Genomic DNA, 23,808 nt, shown 5'->3' with positions numbered 1-23,808 from the left:
TCTCAAACATGCTGAGCATTAGAATTTTCTGGGCAGCTTTTATTTAAAAAAAAAAAAAAAAAAAGTCAGTACCTCAACTCCACCTGAGACCAATGAATCCAAAAACCTGGTGTTATGGGGTAAACTGTATTTTCCCAAAATTCATATGTGGGAGCTCTAATTTCCAATGTGACTAACATTGGAAATAGGCTGTTAAAGAGATAATGAAGGTTAAATGAGATTATAAGAGTAGCACCCTAATTTGATGGGACTGATGTCCTTATTAGAAGAGGAGGAGACACCAGAGCACTCTCTTGTTCTCTTTTTTTGCACATGCACAGAGAAAAGGCCACTTAAAGACACAGAGAGAGGCCGGGTGCGGTGGCTCATACCTGTAATCCCAGCACTTTGGAAGGCCGAGGTGGGCAGATCACAAGGTCAAGAGATTGAGACCACCCTGGTCAACATGGTAAAACCCCGTCTCTACTAAAAAAACAAAAATTAGCTGGGCATGGTGGCACGTGCCTGAAATCCCAGCTACTAGGGAGGCTTAGGCAGGAGAATGGCTTGAACCCGGGAGGCAGAGGTTGCAGTGAACCAAGATTGCACCACTGTACTCCAGCCTGATGAAAGAGCGAGACTCTGTCTCAAAAAAAAAAAAAAAAAAAAAAAAGACACAGAGAGAAAGTGGCCATTTGCAAACCAAAGAGGGAGGCCGCACCAGAAACCAGCCTTGACAGCATCTTCCTTTTGGGCTTGTAACCTCCAGAACAGTGGGGAAAGAAATCTGTTGTTTAAGCCACCCAGTCTGAAGTATTTTGCTACAGCAGCCCTAGCCGACTAATACATGGGTCTGGGCAGGGACATTTTAAATAAACACCCTGGGTGATTCTAGTGCACAGCCAGGCTGTAGAAGCACTGAGAAAGCCAGAAATCTGGAGACACCTATAGTAAGACAAACATGAGCAGGGGTGACAAACCAGGGAAGGCAGGGAGGACGAACAGCCACCCAGACGAAGGAGGGCAAGCCTTGAGGATGCTTTGGCATCTGCGGGCAGTTTCAGCTCAGGCTTCTGCTGGTATGCAGGAATAACTAAGGGGCATCCACTCCTGATAATTCCACCTCCTAAATATTTTCAACTCTGCCTTCTCCTCATTAGCAGGATCCCTCTCCTCCTATGCTCTAGTACAGTGGTTGCCAAACTATGGCCCCTGTGCCAAATCTGGCCTGCCACCTGGTTTTTTTTGTTTTTTTTTTTTAGAGAAAAGGTCTCTTTCTGTGTTATTCAGGCTACAGTACAGAGGTGCAATCGCAGCTCATGACAGCCTCAAACTCCTAGGCTCAAGTAATCTTCCCTCCTCAGCTTCCTGAGTAGTTGGAACTACAGGCGCACGCCACCACATCCAGCTATTTATTTATTTGTTTGTTTATTTATTTATTTTTGTAGAGATGAGCTCTCACTATGTTGCCCAGGCTGGTCTCAAATTCCCGGGCTCAAGCAGTCCTCCTACCTTGGCCTCCCAAAGTGCTGGGATTACAGACATGAGCCATCGAGCCTGGCCCCGCTTGTGTTTTAAATAAAGTTTTGTTGGAACGCAGACATGCTTATTTGTTAATGTATTGTCTATGGCTGCTTCTGCACTACAATAGCAGAGTTGAGTATTTACAACAGAAATCGTATGGCCCACCAAACCAAAACTATTTATTACTATCTAGCCCTTTACAGAAAAAGTTGACTGACCCCTGCTCTACTAGATGGCTATATTTTAATGGCGATTAGGCCAGAGAGCAGTCATTTATGACTTAGTGCCTCATTGGTCCAAAATAATAAAAATTCTTCATTGTGACCAAATCAGCATGTATTGAGCACCTACTGTGTGCCAGACTCTATGGTAAGCAGGAGGGATACAATAGTGGACAGGAGAGGAGTACGGCCCTCCCACCCACCTGAAAGAGTTCTCTACCATGGCCCCTCACTTTAGAGGATGCTGTATTTTACAAATACACACAAAAATAAACTTATTAAAGAAGATAGCCAGGCGTGGTGGCTCACGCCTGTAATCCCAGCACTATGGAAGGCTGAGGCAGGCAGCTCACTTGAGGTCAGGAGTTTGAGACCAGCCTGGCCAAAATGGTGAAACCCTGTCTCTACTAAAAATACAACAATTAGTTGGGCATGGTGACGGTCGCCTGTAATCCCAACTACTCAGGAGCTGAGGCAGGAGAATTGCTTGAATTTGGGAGGTTCAATGAGCCGAGATCCGCACCATTGCACTCCAGCCTGGATGACAGAGGGAGACTCTGTCTCAAAAAAAAAAAGAAGACAGGGTGCCTCTGTCACTTGGGCACCATGCTCAGCATTGGCACAGCATAACCTTTAACTTGAAACGACTACTCTTGTGGCTAACACCATTCAGGAGTCAGGAAAATGCTTCCCTCCGTCCCTTGCAGTGTGTCCTCAAACAAAAGATGGCCATGTCAGAATACCACAAAGGCTTGTGGATTGTGCCACTGCTGATGTTGGAAGAAGACATTTCTTTGGCAAGCAAGGAGGATTTGAGCAGAGGAACGACTTAGGTAAGAGAAAAGACAAATAAGTTGTCCAACCTTTCCTCTTGGCATGAATGCAATAGATTGTCACGAAATGAGGTATGATTTCCCATCAGGGCTAAGCATCCATTTTCTTGCTTCTCTTAGTATTCTTTTAATTTGTAGTTCCGAGGGTACTTATCAAGTAGCATGATGTTAACTATATTAAACAAATCATATTATATTTGTGCCTATGTAGGTCTAGATAGAGCATATGAAATGATACCAATTCTTTACATTGCCAACTAATAGACATTGCATAGTAGAACTGGAATCCTTTTATTTACATATATATTTAATAAGGTTTCATTAAATGTTCACAAAGTTAAAAATTTAGCTTGAATCATTTTGATTTTAAATTTTGACATTAATTATATATTTTTTGCCTTTTAATTTTAATATAGAGTTTTGATTAATTTAGGAGAAAAAACATAAATATTCATATTTTGCTTTATTTTTACTGATTTACTTTTTTGAAAATACATCCAAATTTTGTGTACTTTTAATGCAATTAATTTTATTTCTAATCCTTTAGATTATTACTAGCAATTGAACACACATTATGTGAAAGTCTAGATTACAATAACAAAGTGATTTTTGCCAAAATAAAGAGAAGAGTAAATGTTATAAAATAAACATATGAATATAAAATATTAGAACACCTGGACATTCATAACAATTAAATTATCTTTAATAGTTTGCCAACTTTTAATCACATACAAATCATAGCTTTACATGTATTTTTCACTGCATATGAAGGAATACTTCTTAGGCTGAGAGTATAAAGGTATTTCATTGAACTGTTAGCTTGTTTTATAACATTTAAATATTTAGACAAATGGAAATTCCTTGTGGACAAAGGACAGACAGAATTTAAAGTCACCCCTCTGAGGTTCACCTGAGACAATGCATATCTTATCTGATGGCTCCCTCTGCCCTATTGTTTATGTAAAAATGAAGGTTCACTGAGCATTCACAAAAAAATGCAACCTTTTGTCTCTTACCTGCTGCTAACTGGGCAGCCCCCACTTCGAGTTGTCCCACCTTACTGAACCGAACCAATGTACATCTTACACACATTGATTGATGTCCCGTGTCTCCCTAAAATGTGTAAAAGCAAGCTGTACACCAACCACCTTGGGCACACGTGGCCAGGATCTCCTGAGGCTGGGTCATGGGCACATCCTTAACCTTGGCAAAACAAACTTTCTAAATTCACTGAGACCTGTCTCAGATATTTTGGGTTTACAACCCAGCCTCTGTCCTCAAGGAACATACAATCTAGTGGGGATACAGACTTGTCTAAGTAAGCAGGCCATTGTAATTACTGCTGTGATTCAACAATGGAGTGCTATGGGAACGTATACAGGGGATAGGGTGTGGTCAGGGAGGACTTCCTGGAAGAAGTTATTTCCAGTCTAAGGGCTGAAGGGTAAGTAGGCATTATCCAAGTGAAGGGAAGGAAGGTGTGAACAGGGAGAAAGGACATAAGAAGAGGAGAGGCAGAAGAAATAGTATATGGAGGGTCGGCAAAGTTTTCTACTCAACTTTGTTGTTGTAGCACAAAAGCAGCCACAGATAACTTATCAATGAATGGGGTTGGATGCTAGTAAAACTTAATTTACAAAACAGAGCAGGGCTGAAGATGGCAATCTGTCAACTCTTTGAGATATGGGAAGGCCCAGAGTTGGGAGAGAGCACACGTGAGGGGCTGACGGTCAATGAATATGGCTGATGTACAGAGGATGAGGTGGGAGCAGGGAGTGATGAATCCGGGGAGCTCAGAACAAGGCTGCAGGGAGGAGAGCAGAGGAGTCTGGATACTGAGGCCTGAGAGGTCGCTGCTGTAGGCATCTTGCACTAGGATAGCGGTGGGCAGTGGAGAAAAGTGAGTGGTTTGTAGATACTCAGTAAGTGCCAGTGTGGAGGAAGAGAGAAATCAAGGCTAACTCTCTCTCTCTCTTTTTTTTTCATTGAGATGGAGTCTCACCCTGTTGCCCAGGCTGGAGTGCAGTGGCACGATCTCGGCTCACCGCAACCTCCGCCTCCCAGCTTTAAGCCATTCTCCTGCCTCAGCCTCCAGAGTAGCTGGGATTACAGGTGCTTGCCACCATGCCTGGCTAACTTTTGTATTTTTAGTAGAGATGGGGTTTCACCGTGTCGGCGACCTCAAGTGATCCATCCGCCTTGACCTCTAAAAGTGCTGGGATTACAGACGTGAGCCACCGCCCTGGCCAAAGGTTAACTCTTTTTTTTTTTTTGAGATGGAATCTCGTTCTGTCCTCCAGGCTGGAGTGCAATGGCGCAATCTCGGCTCACTGCAACCTCTGCCTCCCCGGTTCAAGCAATTCTTTTGCCTCAGCTTCCCAAGTCGCTGGGATTACAGATGCCTGCCACCACTCCTGGCTAATTTTTGTATTTTTTAGTAGAGACGGAGTTTCACCATGTTAATCAGACTGGTCTCGAACTCCTGACTTCAAGTGATCCACCCACCTCAGCCTCCCAAAATGCTGGGATTACAGGCGTGAGCCACCATGCCCAGCCTAACTCTTAAATTCACAGCAGGGAGTAGCTAGATGGTGCTGGGGGAAACAGATTTAAGGTGAGGGTTGTGAGTAGGTAGGTGATGGGATCTATTCCCCAACGTGCTCAGTTCAGTGCCTGCCACACACACTTGGCTACGCACATGCAGATATTTTTGTCAGAAATGTGTCTGGCAGTTCCTATGAAAGGACAATCTATAAATCCGGTGAAAGTCAGAGGGGAACTGAACCTGCAGAGCTAAATACCTTTGTAATGACAATCCTAGGAAATAATTGCTATCGACAGATTTTCTCTAGCCTATGGGGACTGCAGGCTTTAGTTGCTCTGGTTTCCTTTTATTCACAACTAATTTAACAACAGCACGAGGACCCAGTATCTGTTGGTAACAACAGCCAACTTGGTCAGGAAAGACAGCTTCATCAAGGCAGCAAATCTGGTCAACCAGATGGGTTGGCACTTCAGACATCACATGTCCCAATATACAGGATTTGCTGCTGGCTCGGGGTGGGGGTGGGCGGGCGCTATTCCTACAGCCCCTCACCCACAGCCACCCCTGGAGCGGCATCCTGTGTGAGATGAGGGTGCACCGGAGTGGGGTCGGGAGCAGGCTCTGAGCACCCCTTGACACACACCTTGCGGGGTTGAGTTAGCTGTAGGCATTGTTGATCTATCAAGCCAGAACCGGGATAGTGTGTGCATTGCAGAAGCAACAGAGAGATTCTCGGGATGTGACTATGGGCCTACAGCATTTGTCATCAGTCACTAGTACACTTCGTAGAAGACCTACCTTAGCACAAATGCTGCTGGAACCGTCTGAGGTGCAGCAGGAAGCAGGTGCTCTGTGGTGCCTCCCAGGGTTCCGCCTGCAGCTTCAGACACCTCCGTCACCTCACCTGGATGGCGGCCTCCCTCATCCCCTTCTTGCCTCTTCCAATCTGTTATCCTCCAGGCTGTCTGAGTGACCTTTTAAAAATGTAAATTGGATCATGTCACTCCCCTGCTAAAAGCCTTAAATAGCTTCCCATTGCATTTAGGAGAAAATCCAAACCCCACACCATGGTCTACAAGCCTACTGCTCTGGTCCAGTTCTTCCTCTCTGGCCTCTCTCCGCTAGATCCCTCTAGCTCAATCATCATGGCTTTCTCTGGGTCCTCCCAATATCCCAAGCCTCTTCCCACTTTAGGGTCTTTATTGTTCTTTTATTCTAGAAAGCTTTCTGCATTCTCCACCCCTAATGTAGCTGGCTCCTTCTTGCGTTTCAGATTCCACTTAAAAGTCAGCTCCTCAGAGGGGCCTTAACTGATTATTAGATGTATTAGTTCATTCTCGCATTGCTATAAAGAACTACCTGAGACTGGGTAATTTATAAAGAAAAAAAGGTTTAATTGGTTCTATGGTTCCACAGGCTGTACAGGAAGCATGACTGGGAAGGCCTCAGGAAACTTACAATCATGGCAAAAGCAGGAAGAAGAAAGCGAAATGAAAGGTGCTACACACTTTTAAACAACCAGATCTCTGGAGGACTCGCTATTATGAGAACAGCAAGGGAGAAATCCACCCCCATGAACCCATCACCTCCTACCAGGCCTCTCCTCCAACACTGAGGATTACAATTCATCATGGAGGAGGACACCAATCCAAACCATATTGCCAGGCTAGGTTGGATTTTCCTTTTTTATTCTGGCATAGCGCCATGTTCTTCTTTTTCAAATAAAAAAAAGACATGATTTATAAGTTCACAATTATTTATGTGTTTGCTTGTTTATTGTCATCTTCCCTTACTAGACTGTAAGTTCCTCGGAGGCAAGACCTTAATTTGTTCACTATTATATTCCCAGAGATTAGCATAGTACCTGACACGTATGCTCAATAGATGTTTGTTGAGTAAATGAATACATGAGCAAATGAAAATCATTCAACTGATCCATCATTGATGGATGCATTCAAAAGCATATATATATACATACACACATAGCTGTGTGTAAATATATAATTTCTGTTCTAGTTATCTAGTGGCTTAAAATAATTATTATCTCTTATCATTCTGTGTGTTCAGTCTTCCAAGTTGGGCAGTTTTCTTGTGATATCTCATATGGTTGTGGACAATGGCTGCTGGGGTTTGGGGCTGGAGGTATCTGAAGTGACAGTCGTTGCTGGCTGTCAACCAGGAGCACAGCTGGGCTGTCAACTAGAACGCCTACATATGGACTCTCTGTGTAGCTTGGGCTGTGCACAGGCTCGTGGCTAGGTTCTAGTGGGCGTGTCCCAAGAACAAGAAGTTGTGTCTAGGAGACCCAGACAGAGGCTGTAAGACTTCCTATAATCTAGCCTCAGAAGTCACACAGTGTCATTTAAGCCTTATTCTATTAGTCACAAATAAGTCACAAGGCAGCCCAGACTCAAAGGTAGGAAGTTTTGAGAGGTGAAGCCAGCTGGACTTCCTGGGTCGAGTGGGGACTTGGAGAACTCTTCTGTCTTACAATAGGTTTGCAAAATGCACCAATCAGTGCTCTGTAAAAACACACCAATCAGCACTCTGTAGCTAGCTAGAGGTTTGTAAAATGGACCAATCAGCGCTCTGTAAAATGGACCAATCAGCATGACATGGGTGGGGACAAATAAGGGAATAAAAGCTGGCCACACCCCGCCCAGCCAGCGGCCTTAACTGGCTGGGGTCCTCTTCTGCACTGTGGAAGCTTTGTTCTTTCGCTCTTCACAATAAATCTTGCTGCTTCTGCTCACTCTTTGAGTCCATCCCATCTTTAAGAGCTGTAACCCTCACTGCGAAGGTCTGCAGCTCCATTCTTGAAGTCAGCAACACTGCGAACCCACCAGAAGGAACCAACCCTGGACACAGTTTGGCAAGGCACAAACACTAACACTGGAAGGCGTGGTTCACTGGGGCCCATGATCTTAGACACTAGCTATCAACTATCTCTTAAAGCATGGTTTTGTAGATGGTTCTATTCCTAGTTGAAATTCTTTTGTTTATTTCTTAGGCCAGTGCCCAAACCTTCTATAATTTGTGTCCTTTACTGCAATGACACTTGTGGGTAAAGGTGGAACATGTCTTCCCCAAGTCTTCAGAGGGCTGAAATTTAGTTGTTCGATTACCAGTGACTCCAGGGAACTGGTCCACATTTTGGATGGTGACTTTTTGTGGGAGGAGCAGTGGTGAAACAGAGGCCGGTGTGTCTGGTCATCACCCAGGAGTCGTGGCGCTCAGTGTTCATTACCGAGAGCAAGCGCTGACCCTGGCCGACACTCAGGGCTCTGAAATAACTGGCTTTAAGAGCCAAGCCCGAGGAGAATTTAATTTGCCAGCCCTGTCTCCGTTTTGCCTTGTAGCTAGTGTTTTTATCCAAATGTGAAAGCTCGCTCTCTCTCTCCACCTCTCCTGCACTCCCACAAACCCCCCCACCCCACCTCTTTCCAAATGTCCTTCCAGCTGCTATTTTCAATTCCAGCCTGAAGGCAAATGTTTCACTGTAGCAGAATTACTGTAAAATTCCTTCCTGTGCTCCCACAGATAATGGAACTCTGGCTCCAAAGAACCTAGGACAATTCCTAGAGAACTCCAGAAACCTACCACTTCAGAAATCGCCCAAAGGCAATCCCAAAAGACAGATCTAAGGAAACAGAACTATCATGAAAGGTTATCATCAGAGGGACAGGTCAAACAATATGATTATTTTTAATGTCACTGGCAGAATCTAGATATGTTTTGTTTGTTTTTTATGTATCAAGTCAGTTTCAAACCACCAAAGACAACTATGGGGCAGAAAATAATGTATGAAATTGGCTGATGGGCCTGTAAACATACAAACCTGGGATATAAAAAGCACTTCAGTGGGCATTGTATAAACAAGGAGAAAATTGTATCCAAAAACAACCTGCAAAACTGCAGAGGAAGCAGCATCTTTGGAAAACAATGAATCATAAATCTTTTTTTTCTCCTCTGATAGACAATACAAAATGGGACTAACATGAATATTGATAAGTGTTTCTACTACACTGCTGTTTCAGCATGTCTCAGGAAGTCCTGAGCATGGTCTGTGTGGAGTTTAAGAAGTAAGGAATCCTCAAATTAAACACTTCTGGAAATCTGTGTGTTGTCTGGAAGCAGTGTTCCTGATTTCCAATTTGGTCCCTTCATAAGTCAGCTATCAAAATACACATTTCGCTGCAAATTCATTAGTTCAGTACTAAGACAAGTTCAGATGGCCATCTTTATTGGATTCATGGAAAATTATATAAAAAGTTTGTTTATTGCATAAGAGAAAAAATGAGTCCTTTCTAAGAAAAAGAAGCAAGCCAGAATTAATTTCCTTGAGCATCTAGTTATAAAAGCTGATGACAGCCAAGTATTCCCTGCAGAATCTCCCAGGGGTAGATGAGCAGAATGGTAGAGACTTAGGACAGCAGATGTATAGGTATAGGGTAGTTTTGGCCTCAGTTCTTCATCTCTCCTTCTTTCCATATCTCTTGCCACGTGACTGCCGCTCATCCCCCAAAAGGGAAAAAGTGCATTTTCCTACCCTTTGACTCTGAGTTTGGCCATATGATTTACTTGAGCCAAAGGAACATTCACATATGTAATGCAAATAGAGACTTAAAAAACATTTGCTCAATTGAACATGTAGCTTTCCACCTCTGCCACTGCAAAGAGAAGAATGTGTCCAGGTTGGCTGGCTGGTCTCAGGAGGGGAAGAGAGACACACAACAGAGTTGCCCGGCCAGACTCAGTCTAGAAGAGAGCTCCAGCTGACAATAGATGCATGGAGCAAGCCTAGCCTAGATCAGCCAAACCCCAACCAATTCCTAGATGCATGAACTGTAGTAATGAGAGACTATAATGATGGTAGGTGACTATTGTTATACAATAATTAACCAATAGAGGTGTTATGGGATCATGTTGACTCCCCAGATCATTCCATAACCTCAGAATAGCTCTAATATCATAAGGGTTAATAACCACATGAATCTACAGAGACATTAGTGGATATTTGCATTATGGGTCCACTATTCCTATCCAAAAACCACAGAAAGCCTTCTCCATTCTAAGGAAAGATCCTGAGATTTTTTCTGAAAACTCTCACCATGGTTTGAGTTACTCCAGAAGTTAACTCAGATGAGGGCTGGGTGCAGTGGCTCACGCCTGTAATCCCAGCACTTTGGGAGGCTGAGGTGGGTGGACCACTTGAGGTCAGGAGTTCAAGACCAGCCTGCCCAACATGTGAAACCCTGTCTCTATTAAAAATACAAAAACGGGCAGGGCTTGGTGACTCATGCCTGTAATTCTAGCACTTTGGAAGGCCGAGGTGAGCAGATCACAAGGTCAGGAGTTTGAGACCAGCCTGACCAATATGGTAAAACCCTGTCTCTACTAAAAATACAAAAATTAGCCGGACCTGGTGGTGCGCACATGTAGTCCCAGCTACTCGGGAGGCTGAGGCAGGAGAATTGCTTGAACTCAGGAGGCAGAGGTTGCAGTAAGCTGAGATTGCACCACTGCACTCCAGCCTGGGCGACAGAGCGAGACTCCATCTCAAAAACAAAAACAAAAACAAAAATCAGTCATGCATGGTGGCACGTTCCTGTAGTCCCAGCTACTCAGGAGGCTGAGGCAGGAGAATCACTTGAACCTGGGAGGTGGAGGCTGCATAAGTCAAGAGCACATCATTGCATTCCAGCCTGGGTGACACAGCAAGGCTCTGTCTCAAAAAAAAAAAAAAAAGAAGTTAACTCCAATGAGGAATCAAGTGCAAGTAGTTTAAGTGATGTAAGTATGGAAGCACATGATAGAAGGGAAGGAAATTAGACGGTACAGGAGGTGTTACCAAGCTAGCCACAGCTATGGACAACTGGAGATCAATCCCACTGCGGGAGTCTGAGCACCAGTGTGGAATATACTCAGAATAGGATCCTCCGAGGGATGGGGAGCTCCGGTATTTCTTTACTCCTGCCAGTCATTGACTAAGGGCTGCCCTAAGGGGAATGATCTCCGGGCATTTCCCGGGTGCCACACTAGCAGCGGCCAGAGAGCACCGTCAGGCAGGGAAATGCAGGTTCTTGCAATGGGAAGTCTCACATTCTACAGCAGAAGTGGTAAGGCAAAGGCATATGCGCAGAGCACTGGCAGCACTTGCTACAACCCTGCTGTGGTATAACCTCAGCTTGGGGAGCATGAAATCCTGGCAGCTTGGATGCCAGGCAGGACACGCACATACAGGTCAGATCTTTGGATCAGTGGGATACTATGTGTCCTAACAAGAGCCATGAGCTCTTCCATGCCAACTTCCTTTTATACATTTGCACATTTTCCTGTAGCTTCCCCAGTCCTTTTTCATATCCTCATACCACTGTTTATGGTGTCCACCCCACTGGGGTGAAAATGGGTGACAACACCCATGACTGGCTCTTGTTGCAGCTGCCCACCATCTGACAGTTTAGATCCATCTGGTCCGTGGAGCAAGTAATGCTGTCCGTGAAATTGGAGACCCAGGGCCTGCAATCTTACACACAAACACAGGTCAGGCTTCCCTCTGAAAGGCACAACATCCAGCGTGAGAAGTACAGTCAAACCTAACTCCACACAGTAGCTGTGGGTTTAAAAAGCTATGTGTTTTCATCAGTGCTCCTCAAACTTTTTCATCAAACTTCCATTATCAGTGGGAGAAGGTAGATCATGTATTCCTGCTTGTAGCTCAAAGTGGGATTATTTGAGTATAAAAATGTTTTATTCAACATTGACTGTCATGGACATGGAGTTTTTGTCTACCAGGATCCTTTCCTAGAAGGAAAACACAGTCCCCCTCACTGCATCATTGCTGTGGGGCTGTCATTTGTAATGGCTTTGGATCCTTGGTCACAGGGCTGGGCTGTAGATAGGCAAGGTCAAGCATGATACTCCATGGGTACCTGCCTCCAGCAGGGCCAACTGAAGTCTCGTTTTATATTATATTATATTATATTATATTATATTTATTTAGAGACAGAGTCTTGCTCTGTGACCTAGGCTGGCGTGCGATAGCGGGATCTCGGCTCACTGCAACCTCCATCTCCCGGGTTCAAGCCATTCTCCTGCCTTGCCTCCTGAGTAGCTGGGATTACAGGCACCCGCCACCACACCTGGCTAATTTTTGTATTTTTAGTAGAGATGAGGTTTCACCACGTTGGCCAGGCTGGTCTCAAACTCCTGACCTCAGGTGATCCGCCTGCCTCGGCCTCCCAAAGTGCTGGGATTACAGGTGTGAGCCACCACACTCAACCTGAAGTCTCTTTTTTAAAGTTGGTGTATAAATATGAAGAGAAAGAAGTTATTTCTCTTCTGTGGGTGGCTAAGCAAAGAGAATAAGGACTGGAGTTGCCAGCAGTCAGTTTAACTGTAACTTGGAGAAAGCCTCCACACAGAATGAGGCCAAGTAGAGCAGAAAGATGGAAAGAGCTACAGTTCTGACAACATCATTGGAACACCTAGATCCAGCCATACCTGAAGCTTCATGGGCTTCCCAGACAAGTGAACCCCTCCAAAAAGATGGGTGGCGGGGGGTGGTGGGCGGCAGTTGCTTAGTTAATTCATTTGTAATTGGAAGCTTTATAAAGTGGCTGGTAAGGCTGACATTCCAGAAAAAAAGTGCCTTGTTTACCCTGTGGCTTCATATTTCCCCAGCACGTATACCCTGGGAAAGTATGAGGCTGGATTTAGAATCATGACCTCACATCTTTATTTCAGAGATGCTTTCATTGCACCTTTGACTATTCTTCATATCAGCATAGACTCTGAACACTTTTGGTCTAAATTTCCCTGGCCCCTTCCCAACCTGAGCCTCCCCAGCTACCTGCTCCTCCACTGTTCCCTGTGGTACCTAAAGGTCTGCTCCCATCCTCCTTGGGTCCCCTGCTCTCCACTTGACGTGGCTCTGTGCTCAGGCACCCTTCTTCCCCGCCTCCCCATCCCTACCTTGGAAAGTAAAACCCACGAGATGTTAGCCACTGAGGAGGGAAGCTTGGAACAGATTTCTGGGGTCAAAACAGAGAGGACTATACCAAGGTGACATGCCATTGCCAGAGTGGACTGGGAAGACTCCCTGCTGTTGAAGCAGTGAGTTTGGCTTTTAGGAACAGAGGGCAAAGGCAGGGTCCCAACCCTAACACAACAACCACAGAACACTCCTCTCTTATTAAGAAACTGTGGGCCGGGCGCAGTGGCTCACACTTGTAATCCTAGTAGCATTTTGGGAGGCCAAGGCGGGTGGATCACCTGAGGTCAGGAGTTCGAGACCAGCCTGGGCAACATGGTGAAAACCTGTCTCTATTATAAATACAAAAAAAAATTAGCTGGGCATGGTGGTGGGCACCTGTAATCCCAGCTACTCGGGAGGCTGAGGCCAGAGAATCGCTTGAACCTGGGAGGCGGAGGTTGCAGTGAGCCAAGATTGCGCCATTGCACTCCAGCCTGGGCGACAAGAACGAAACTCCATCTAAAAAAAAAAAAAGAAAAGAAAAAGACACTACGGTACACGTAGCACTAACATGCTCCCGAAGCACACAAAAGAAGTAGCAGACAGGCCCTACTTTCCAGGCAATTTTAATTTAGCCGAAGGATAAAGTACAAATGTAGAGAACCGTCACAAGGTAAAATAGAACCAAGTGCCTGGCAGAGCAGGAAAAAGGGTATGAGTAATCAGCAGATGAGGCAGAAGGGCTGAGTGAGGTGAGTTAGCAGGAGAGGGACTCTTGGAGGAAATGAATCTTGAGCCAGGCCCTGAAGGAAGTCATTGACAAATGTAAACTCTCCAGCAGGCCACAGAGGAAGAGGCTGGGCTGTCTGCAGGAGTTGTGTAACTCACATATGCTCTGACCTGTTTGTCTGTGAAGACTCAGGCCAGCTCTGAAGCTATTTAGCCTTGATCTCTAAGTCTACACAAAACCACTGTCTTGGTTAAAGAAATGTAGTATGTTTGGCACAAGGCACGCCCTATGGATGATGTCATGTCTATAGATCAAAGCCAGGCTAATGTCACCAGGCAAGGGAAGAAGACTTGGAAAACACAGTCTGTATTATGCTATTTCTTTTTTTAGCCTTCTGTTTCCAAGGTTAGTTTTTAGGGTGAAGATTTTCATCTTGATTACAGCTCTTGGTAAATGAAGGTCATTTTTAAAGTCTGATTCCTGGAAGTGAAATGTAGAATTTATGGAAACACAAATTCTCGTTGATATGTTAATTGTGCTAATTGAAATAGAAGTCCTCTTTAAAACAACAACAAAACAGCAACAACAACAAAAAAAAAGAAAAAAAAACCAAAAATCTTTTTGCCTTAGGAGCAGAAAGTGAATGAGAGACATAATAATGGAGTTTGCAGATTGTTCTTTCTTTGTAAGAGACATCAGCTGAAACACAGTCTTTAGCCATAATGAAAACACATTTTTAAGTTCCTTGCTTATTCTGGCAAGATAAAAACAAGTTGTAATGAAACCACTCTGTCAAGACTAGAAGCTTTGGCCTTATCGCCATTGTTAAAGGCAATCCAAGAAATACTATTTAAGGCTAATTTTGTTGCCCTTTTGAAGCGACTTTTGAAATCACAAAAAAAGAGCCCAGACAATAAGCTGGATAGGAAGGACAAGTTCCTCCTTGGCAGCCAGTGTCGAATTACACTGTCCCCTGTCTGTGGACAAAACAGAATTGTGCTCTTCAGACTGCCAACCTCTTACTTGACAACCACTACAAAAAGTTAACAATAAATGAAACTGACAGCCCACTTCACCAGATTGGGAGTACATCTGAACTTCTACAGCAAGACAGCTGGACTTGAGTTCATTTCCCTGGAGGCTGGGCTACAGCAATACCTAATGAAAACAATGATGGACATATATTTATTTCCAAAGCATTTGTAGCCTGCACCCTGGTTCCAGTCTTATCGCAGAAGCAGGATCAATTTTCACATCTTTTCACTAAATGGATGGGATGCGAAATTACTCCTATTGACAATAAGCATTCTCAAGGGCTGTGGTAATTGGGTAGCCCAGCACAGTAGAAAAGAGGTGCTGACAAAAGCACATAGACAATTGGTTACCATCAATTTCCTGTGGCGTTGGCACATGTGAGTAAGGCAGTTAAAAAAAAAAAAAATGTGGTCCTGGGTAAAGCCTATACCTTCTCCATCAGTAGCAAATCCAACCAGCAGAATGCAAGTGGCAGGTGATTTCTCCCCCAGCAATCTCTGAAAAGTGTGCGGGACCAAATCTAATCACAGCCAGGATTTGTAGACTGAGAAACCAAGGGCCTAACCTTCTGCCTGGTCATTTCTGCATATCGGCTCTCCCTGCCCCCATCGCACTCCATTCCTCCCATCTTTTATTCTACCTCATTTGTGAGATGAGTGCCAAATGACCTCTTTGACAATGGACCAGAGTGGACGGCTTCATTTTCATTCCCATCTTTAAAGGTCTGACCTATGTGAGATGCTTAGATTAGAAACAGCTCCTGGCTCCTGCCTTCTTATTGGTTTTGTCTCAGATGCACTGGCCTATATATCAGGAACAAAGGATGAAGACAAAAGTAAGCCCATTGGTGAGGTGAGTTAGGACCCAGGCAGAGAGCCTGATGGAGTATGTAAATGAAACATACTGCCGTTGGTCTCCAGATCTCAGATTGTCTTGCAGATACCAAAAGCTGATCCAGCACTAATGAAACATCATTCTCAGGAAGGTGCCCATGAGGTCAATTTCTTCACCATTATACAAATGATTTATTTCCTCTAAAATAGTCCATCTAATTCAACCAAAAGTAAATTTAATAAAAAGCACTTTATATGCTTGCATAAATATAACTTAAGTAGGAAGTTGCTATTTTGACAGCTTGACAATAAAGGTAAAAGCAATGGGAAAACAATTTTCATGAACCGTATAGATATTGGATTTACAATGTTACGAGATCAGGTCCACCTTTTGAAAATTCTGGTTCAGTTTGGGATCTGAGCTGTCAATCAGTCAACAGAAGGGCGCATTTCTTTCATGCCACTGTCTGCCTGAAGTTAAAAAATAAAATAAAATGTTTCTGTCCAGGTTTTCTATCAAAGAATTTCCTTTTTGCAGTCCCGGAAAAACCAGATAGAAGAAGGAAAACAACATTTACTGAGTGTCGGCCATTATGTTAGGTATTTTATATACAGTATATATTTCACAAATGTTATCTAATTTAATTTTTATAATACTGAGGAATTATTCAACCCCAGGGTATCTGGCCTCTGAGCTCGGGCCCCTCCCTCTCTATGCTATTATGATACACTGTTTGCCAATTTTCAGAGAAATAGAGTACAATAAAATTTACTTGGCAGTAATGAAAACAATTTATTCTATTGTGATCAAAAAGACACTTTACCTCAAGTTTTATTTATCTAAATAGCAACTATCATGGCTTAGTTTTATTACTTGTACATCCATTGTAGTTAAAAGATGGGTGTTAGGTTAGGCTGAATCTTTACTGATCCTGTTATTTTCTAATATCAAATTATTTATTTAATACCTTTTCTAATAAAATGAGAGGGCAGGGCCAGGTGCAATGGCTCATGCCTCTAATCCCAGCACTTTGGGAGGCCGAGGTGGGCAGATCACCTGAGGTCAGGATTTTGAGACCAGCCTGGCCAACATGGTGAAGCCCTGTCTCTACTAAAAATACAAAAATGAGCCAGCCATGGTGGCATGCATCTGTAATCCTAGCTACTTGGGAGGCTGAGGCAGGAGAATCACTCGAACCCAGGAGGCGGAGGTTGCCGTGAGCCGAGATCGCACCACTGTACTCCAGCCTGGGCAACAGAGTGAGATTCTTGTCTCAAAAAATAAACAAATACATAAATAAATAAATAAAACGAGAGGGCAGAAAAAAATGGTGGTTACTTGAATCTTTTTGGTTGTATGGATTGTGTGTAGTATTTGGTATTATTTACTTGTTTGTGTAGGTCCATTGTAGCATATTCCCAACCTTTGGGCTTGGGACTTTAAGCAAAATAAAATTAAAGACCTTAATTCTCCCAAACAAATATTTTGGTTTTTATTTAATGGTAAAATTAGATGACATTAACAATATAAACAGGCTCAAGAAGGGTTGAAATAAATTTATACGCCAACCCCGTCGTTGTGTGAGGGCTGCTTCAGAGCTGAGTTGGGTGGTCATTTCCCAGCACTTCTGCCTTCCACATGGGCAGGTTCAAGAAGGGTTGAAATAAATGTATGGATCTCGACTGCCTAATAACAGATTAAGAGAAATTAAGGAATTGGGAATGTATTCTAATTTCAGAGAGCAATGCCGTGGAAAACCACCACCCTTCCCCATAGAATATTACTTGAAGAGTATTAAGAGAAACACTGCATTTTTCATGCATTTCTCAAGTTTATTTCCATCAGCTTTCCTTCAAAACTCATTTTGCTTCATCACTGTCTAATCTCCTAATTTTATCAGCATTTTCTAAACCTCCCAGGAGAAAAATCTGAGAATAGCACTTTCCAATAATGGGTTCTTTGAAATACTAAGGTCTGTGATATGCTAATAAGGTTCTGCCAAATAAAGAGTCTCTTTAGAAAATACTAGATTAAAGAAAATCACACAGGTTTCACTTCTAGTAAAGGCCAAGTAACTCATGTTAGACCAACCCTTCTGTAGACAAAGACTAAATTCTTGAGAAAATATATTCTCAAAAAATACAGACAACTGTTTGAAGTTACTAAAAAATGATCAAAAATGGGCTATAATACTGAAGAAGCCATTGGATGAATTTCCCATTTTTACAGCTTTTGGTCCTAGAACAGGCTCTACAGAGAGCTGTTCCAGGAAGAATGGTTAAAACTCAAATAGAAGCTCAGTGTTACTTGGAGAACTAGAAACACAGTTCTGGATAACTATAGCAGCTCGCAAGTGGGGGACATCTCAGAAAGGAGAGAACCAGAAAGGAGGAGGCCCAAATTCTATGTATAAATCTCTGGCTGACATCTGAACCATGCATGCATGGAGCAGATTCCAAGAAGCCCAGCTAAAAATAAATTAACTGAGATTTTAGTGATGTCTTTCTCCAGGAAGACAGAGTTTGCAGTGTGAGTTCAGCCAGGTTAACTTTCTGCTAAAACAAAAACGAAAATCTGTTTAAAGGAACATCATAAAATTCAGAGTGTCTATACCATATCATTCACATTGTCCAGAATGCAATCCAAAATTACTCAGCATACAAAGAAATCAGAAAATGTGACTCCTGCAAGAGAAAAGATAATCAACAAAGACTGACACCTAGAGGACCCCAATATTGGAATTAGCGGACAAGGATTTTAAAGTAGCTATTATAACTGTGCTCAACAATGTAAAGGAAAATATGCTTGTAATGAATTTGACCACAGAACATTAAAGAACATCTCTATGGAACACAGTTTGAGAAATGCCACCCTAGAGATTCAAATGAAGCTAACTGCAATTAGACTATAAACAAAAGACCCATAGTTTTGGGTTGACTCTGGTATTGAGTCAATATTCTGTAGGGCAAATATAATTCTGAGTTATGAGTCAGAGAAAAAATATACATTATTTGCTTTGTGCCAGATAACATCATTTCACAAAATAGGCTTTGTTATTTTTGATTTAATATAAAGTCTGGGCTTAGAAAAGTTAAATTAATTATTTGCTCAAGGTTACTCAATTAGTAAGTATAGACTGGGATTCAAACTCAGTTTTGTCAGACTACAAAGCCCACACTCTTCATTCTGTTCTATTCCCTTGCTGCTGAAATTGTGGTGTGTGGACAAGCAGCAGCAGAATTGGCCTGAGAACTTGTTAAGAATGCAGAATCTCAGATCCTGGTGAAGACCTACTAAATCAGAACCTGCATTTAACCATGTGTGTAATTGCCATGCACATTGTATTAGTCTGTCTTCATGCTGCTGATAGAGAGATACCCGAAACTGGGCAATTTACAAAAGAAAGACGTTTAATGGACTCACAGTTCCACGTGGCTGGGGAGGCCTCACAATCATGTTGGAAGGTGAAAGGCTTGTCTCACATGGCGGCAGACAAGAGAAGAGAGCTTGTGCAGGAAAACTACGGTTTATAAAACCATCAGATCTCATGAGACTTACTATCACAAGAACAGCACAGGAAAGACCCATTTCCATGATTCAATTACCTCCCACCAAGTCCTTCCCACAACATGTGGGAATTGTGGGAGCTACAATTCACGATGAGATTTGGGTGGAGACACAGCCAAACCATATCACTCATTAACATTTGATAATAATGAGTTTATTTTAATCAGATAAGAGTTTTTAATCAGCTAAAATTAATCAGATAAGTTATTAATCAGATAATATTAATCAGATAAGATTATTTAATAAGAGTTTATTAAATAAGCAGAGTTTGAGAAGCATTGGTCTATACCAGTGGTTTGCAGTGTAATCCCTGGGACCAGCTTCGGCATCACCTGGGACTTGTTAGAAATGCAAATTCTTGGGCCTAATTCCAGAACTATGGAATCAGAAAAATCTGTGTTTTAACAGGCACTTCAGGTGATGCTAATGCCTATTAAAGTCTGAGAACCACTGGCCTATTCCATGCCGCCTCACATTAAAAAGTAACTGAACCTAGCTAGAAGAGGAAGTGAGTGAAAGGCAAAAGTGAGTGAAAATTGGATTTTGACAAAAATAAACCAAGACCCAATAGGATAAAGTTTCAAGTAATAGCCTATGTGAAGAAAAGCATACAATTTGACTAAGAGACATAAAAGATGACAAATCTAAAATGGCAATGCTTTACAAATTAACATACCCACTTAATGTAAGTTGAATTACTATCCAAGTGAGGAGCTTGATAAAGAAATTGTAAAGTTCATACAAAAGAATAAATAAGCAAAAATAACCAATGATTTTTTAAAAAAGAAGGTAAGTGGGGGAGGCTAACTCTACTAGAAAAGTATGCTAAAAGAGCTACAATAAACAAAGCACGAGAATCTGTAACTAGATTAACAAAATAGATTATGTGTCTTCTAACATAGTAATTTTCAAAAAGAAGGGCTTTTTTCAACAATGCACGCCATCCGCTGGAAATTTTGTTAAGCCTCCCTTTAGGATCAAACTCTCCAGTTACAAATCCTTGCATATTGTGATTTTGAGTTTTGTGGAGGTAGCAAAAATAGTTAAGATCCACTTCCCCACAGTATATAAGAATTTAGCATATGATTAAAAGGGCATCTCAAATTAATAGAAGTATAGAATATTTAATAATTCATACTGAGGGAAATGATTAACTATTCTGGGAAAAATTAAGTTAGTGTCTCCCATCAGAATTTTTACCACATACATTTCAGAACATTTTAAAGTAGTATAAAAACACACCACAGGCCGGGCACGGTGGCTCATGCCTGTAATCACAGCGCTTTGGGAGGCCGAGGCAGGCGGATCACGAGGTCGGGAGATCGAGACCACGGTGAAACCTCGTCTCTACTAAAAATACAAAAAATTAGCCAGGCGTGGTGGTGGGCGCCTATAGTCCCAGCTACTCAGGAGGCTGAGGCAGGAGAATGGCGTGAACCCGGGAGGCAGAGCTTGCAGTGAGCTGAGATCGCGCCACTGCACTGCACTCCAGCCTGGGTGACAGAGCGAGACTCCGTCTCAAAAAAAAAACAGGAAATACAGATTTAACCACATACAATTTTTATTTCTTCTTTTTTTTTTTTTTCTTTGAGACAGAGTCTCACTCTGTCGCCCAGGCTGGAGTGCAGTGGCACAATCTCGGCTCACTGCAACCTCCACCTCCTGGGTTCAAGCAGTTCTCCTGTCTCAACCTCCTGAGTACCTGGGACTACAGGCGCACACCATCACACCCGGCTAATTTTTGTATTTTTAGTAGAGACGAGGTTTTACCATATTGGTCAGTCTTGCCTCGAACTCCTGACCTCAGGTGATCCACCTGCCTCGGCCTCCCAAAGTGCTGGGATTACAGGCATGAGCCACTGCTCCCAGCCTAAAATTTTAACTTCTTTCAAAAAATGACAACATTTAAAAGGCAATAATAAATTATACAAAAAAAGTGACAATTATGATAGAGAAAAAGTTAACAACCTTAATGTTTAAAGCATTTTTACAAATCAATGACAAAATCACTGAAGTCTCAATTTAAAAAGTGAGCAAAGGACACAAACAGACAAATTGTGGAATAAGAATACAAATGTTAATATTCATATTTTAAAGTACAAACTTACTGATAATTGATAATTGCAAATTAAAATACATGCTTTTAATTCAAATTTGATGGTTTAAATTTGGTTAAGATTTTACCAGGCAATATATGCATACTGGTATGCTTGTATATGGAATGGCAAAGTGTTAGAACTATTCTAGAAAGCTAGCTGGCAATGACTTCATCCAGTAATTCCACCCACAGAAATTAATCCTAAACAAATAATCAGAGTTTATTGCATAAAATCAAGCAAAAAATTAAAAATAATATAATGATCATAACTGGAAAAATAACTAAATATATGATGGCAGATTCAGTATATATATAGATGTATTAGATTTTTTTGAGACAGGTTCTTGCTGTGTCATCCAGGCTGGAGTGCAGTGGCGCAATCATGGCTCACTGCAGCCTCAACCTCCTGAGCTCAGGTGATCCTCCCACCTCAGCTTCCTGAGTAGCTGGGACTACAGGTACATGCCACCCTGCCCAGCTAAATTTTTAAAAATTTTTTGTAGAGATGAGGTCTCCCTATGCTACCCAGGCTGATCTTGAATTCCTAGGCTCAAGTGATCCTCCTGCCTTAGCCTCCCAAAGTGCTGGGATTACAGGCATGTATTCTCATACTGTTATAAAAATACTACCCGAGACTGGGTAATTTATTATAAGGAGAAGAGATTTAATTGACTCACAGTTCCACATGGCCGTGGAAGCCTCAGGAAACTTACAAGCATGGCGGAAGGGGATGGGGAGCAAGGACCTTCTTCACGTGACAGCAGGAGAGAGAAGAGTGAGGAGCAAAGAGGGAAGAGCCCCTTATAAAACCATCAGATCTCGTGAGAACTCATTCACTATCACAAGAAAAGCCTGGGGAAAACTGCCCCCATGATCCAATCACCTCCCGCCTGGTCCCTCACTCGACTTGTAGAGATTATGGAGATTACAATTTGAAATGAGATTTGAGGGGAGGACACCAAGTCAAACCATATCAAGGCATGAACCACCATGCCCAGCCTAAATATAATATTATATGGTTCTTAAAGTTATGCTTCCAAAGAAAATTTAATGATATAAAACTATTTCAATATAATAGAAAAGGTTTAAAAGGCAAGATACAAAATTACATACAATAGAATTTCAGAGGCTGGGTGCGGTGACTCAAGCCCATAATCCCAGTACTTTGGGAGGCTGAGGTGGGTGGCCCACCCCAGGTCAGGAGTTCAAGATCAGCCTGGCCAACATGGTGGAAGCCTGCCTCTACTAAAAATACAAAAATTAGCCGGACTTGGTGGTGGGCGCCTGTAATCCCAGCTACTTAGGAGGCTGAGACAGGAGAATCACTTGAACCTGGGAGGCAGAGGTTGCAGTGAGCCGGGATCATGTCACTGCACTCCAGGCTGGGCGACAGAGCAAGACTCTGTCTCAAAAAAAAAAAAAAAAGAAAAGAATAACCAAAAAGAAGAATTTCAATTTCATACAAAGTAAAAATAAGCTAAAATATTAACAGTGATTTTCTCTGAATAGTGGGATTAGGATGATCTTAATTTTTTTCTTTAAAAATTTCCTGTTTATTCCAGTAAACATTAATTACATTTATAATGAGGATTAAAAAGCTTTTTCTTTTTTTTTAGTGAAATAGTATGAATTTAGTGAAATAGTGTTAGTCTGTTTGGGCTGCTATAACAAAAGATTGTAGATGAGGTAGCTTGTAAGCAACAGACCTTTATTTCTCACAGTTCTGGAGGCTGGGAAGTCTAAGATCAAAGTACTGGAAGATTCCCTGTCTGATGAAGCCCCACTTTCTCTAGACAGCTGTCTTCTCACTTTAACCTCACATGGCAGAAGGGATGGTGGGTTTCTCTGAGACCTCTTTTGTAAGGGCACTCATCCCACTCGTGAAGGGTCTTCCCTCATGACCTTATCACCTTCCAAAGGCTCCAGCCCCCTAATTCCATTACCTTGGAGGTGAGGATTTCAATATATAAATTTGGAGGAAACATAAAAATTCAGATCATAGCAAAAAGGGTTCATGAAAACTCATTTTCTACCACTAACGCCAGCACAAAAATAGTGCTATTTCTTATGGAATCAATCAATTAAAAGGCATTTATTATGCCAACCACTGTGTTATATGCTACTAAGAGCAAAAAAAAAAAAAAAAAAAGTAAGTCCACATTCTCTGGCACCAATTAGCTAACAATCCAGATGAATAACATCTCTTGGGTCTCTATTTTATGTATGCATATTTGATGAGAACTACCCAAACAAGCAAGCCCCCAGAATCCCCCAGAAAATGAATTTGTCACTAATGTTATGGATGCCATAGTCTTGCTCCCATTATTGTAAATCTCAGAATTCTTATCTTAATCATCACTCCCTCCTGACTGTTAAGCCCCTGTTGTACCCTTCTCGTTTTTTTCTGTTGTTTGACATCAATTCTCTCTACTCCCTCCAGACAGCTCTCTAGCCACACTATTCCCAA

The sequence above is a fragment of the Pongo pygmaeus genome, chromosome 19, assembly GCF_028885625.2.
Source record: "Pongo pygmaeus isolate AG05252 chromosome 19, NHGRI_mPonPyg2-v2.0_pri, whole genome shotgun sequence".
In the NCBI taxonomy this organism is placed as follows: domain Eukaryota; kingdom Metazoa; phylum Chordata; class Mammalia; order Primates; family Hominidae; genus Pongo; species Pongo pygmaeus.
The sequence above is the reverse complement of the archived record's forward strand: the minus strand, read 5'-3'. Positions refer to the sequence as shown.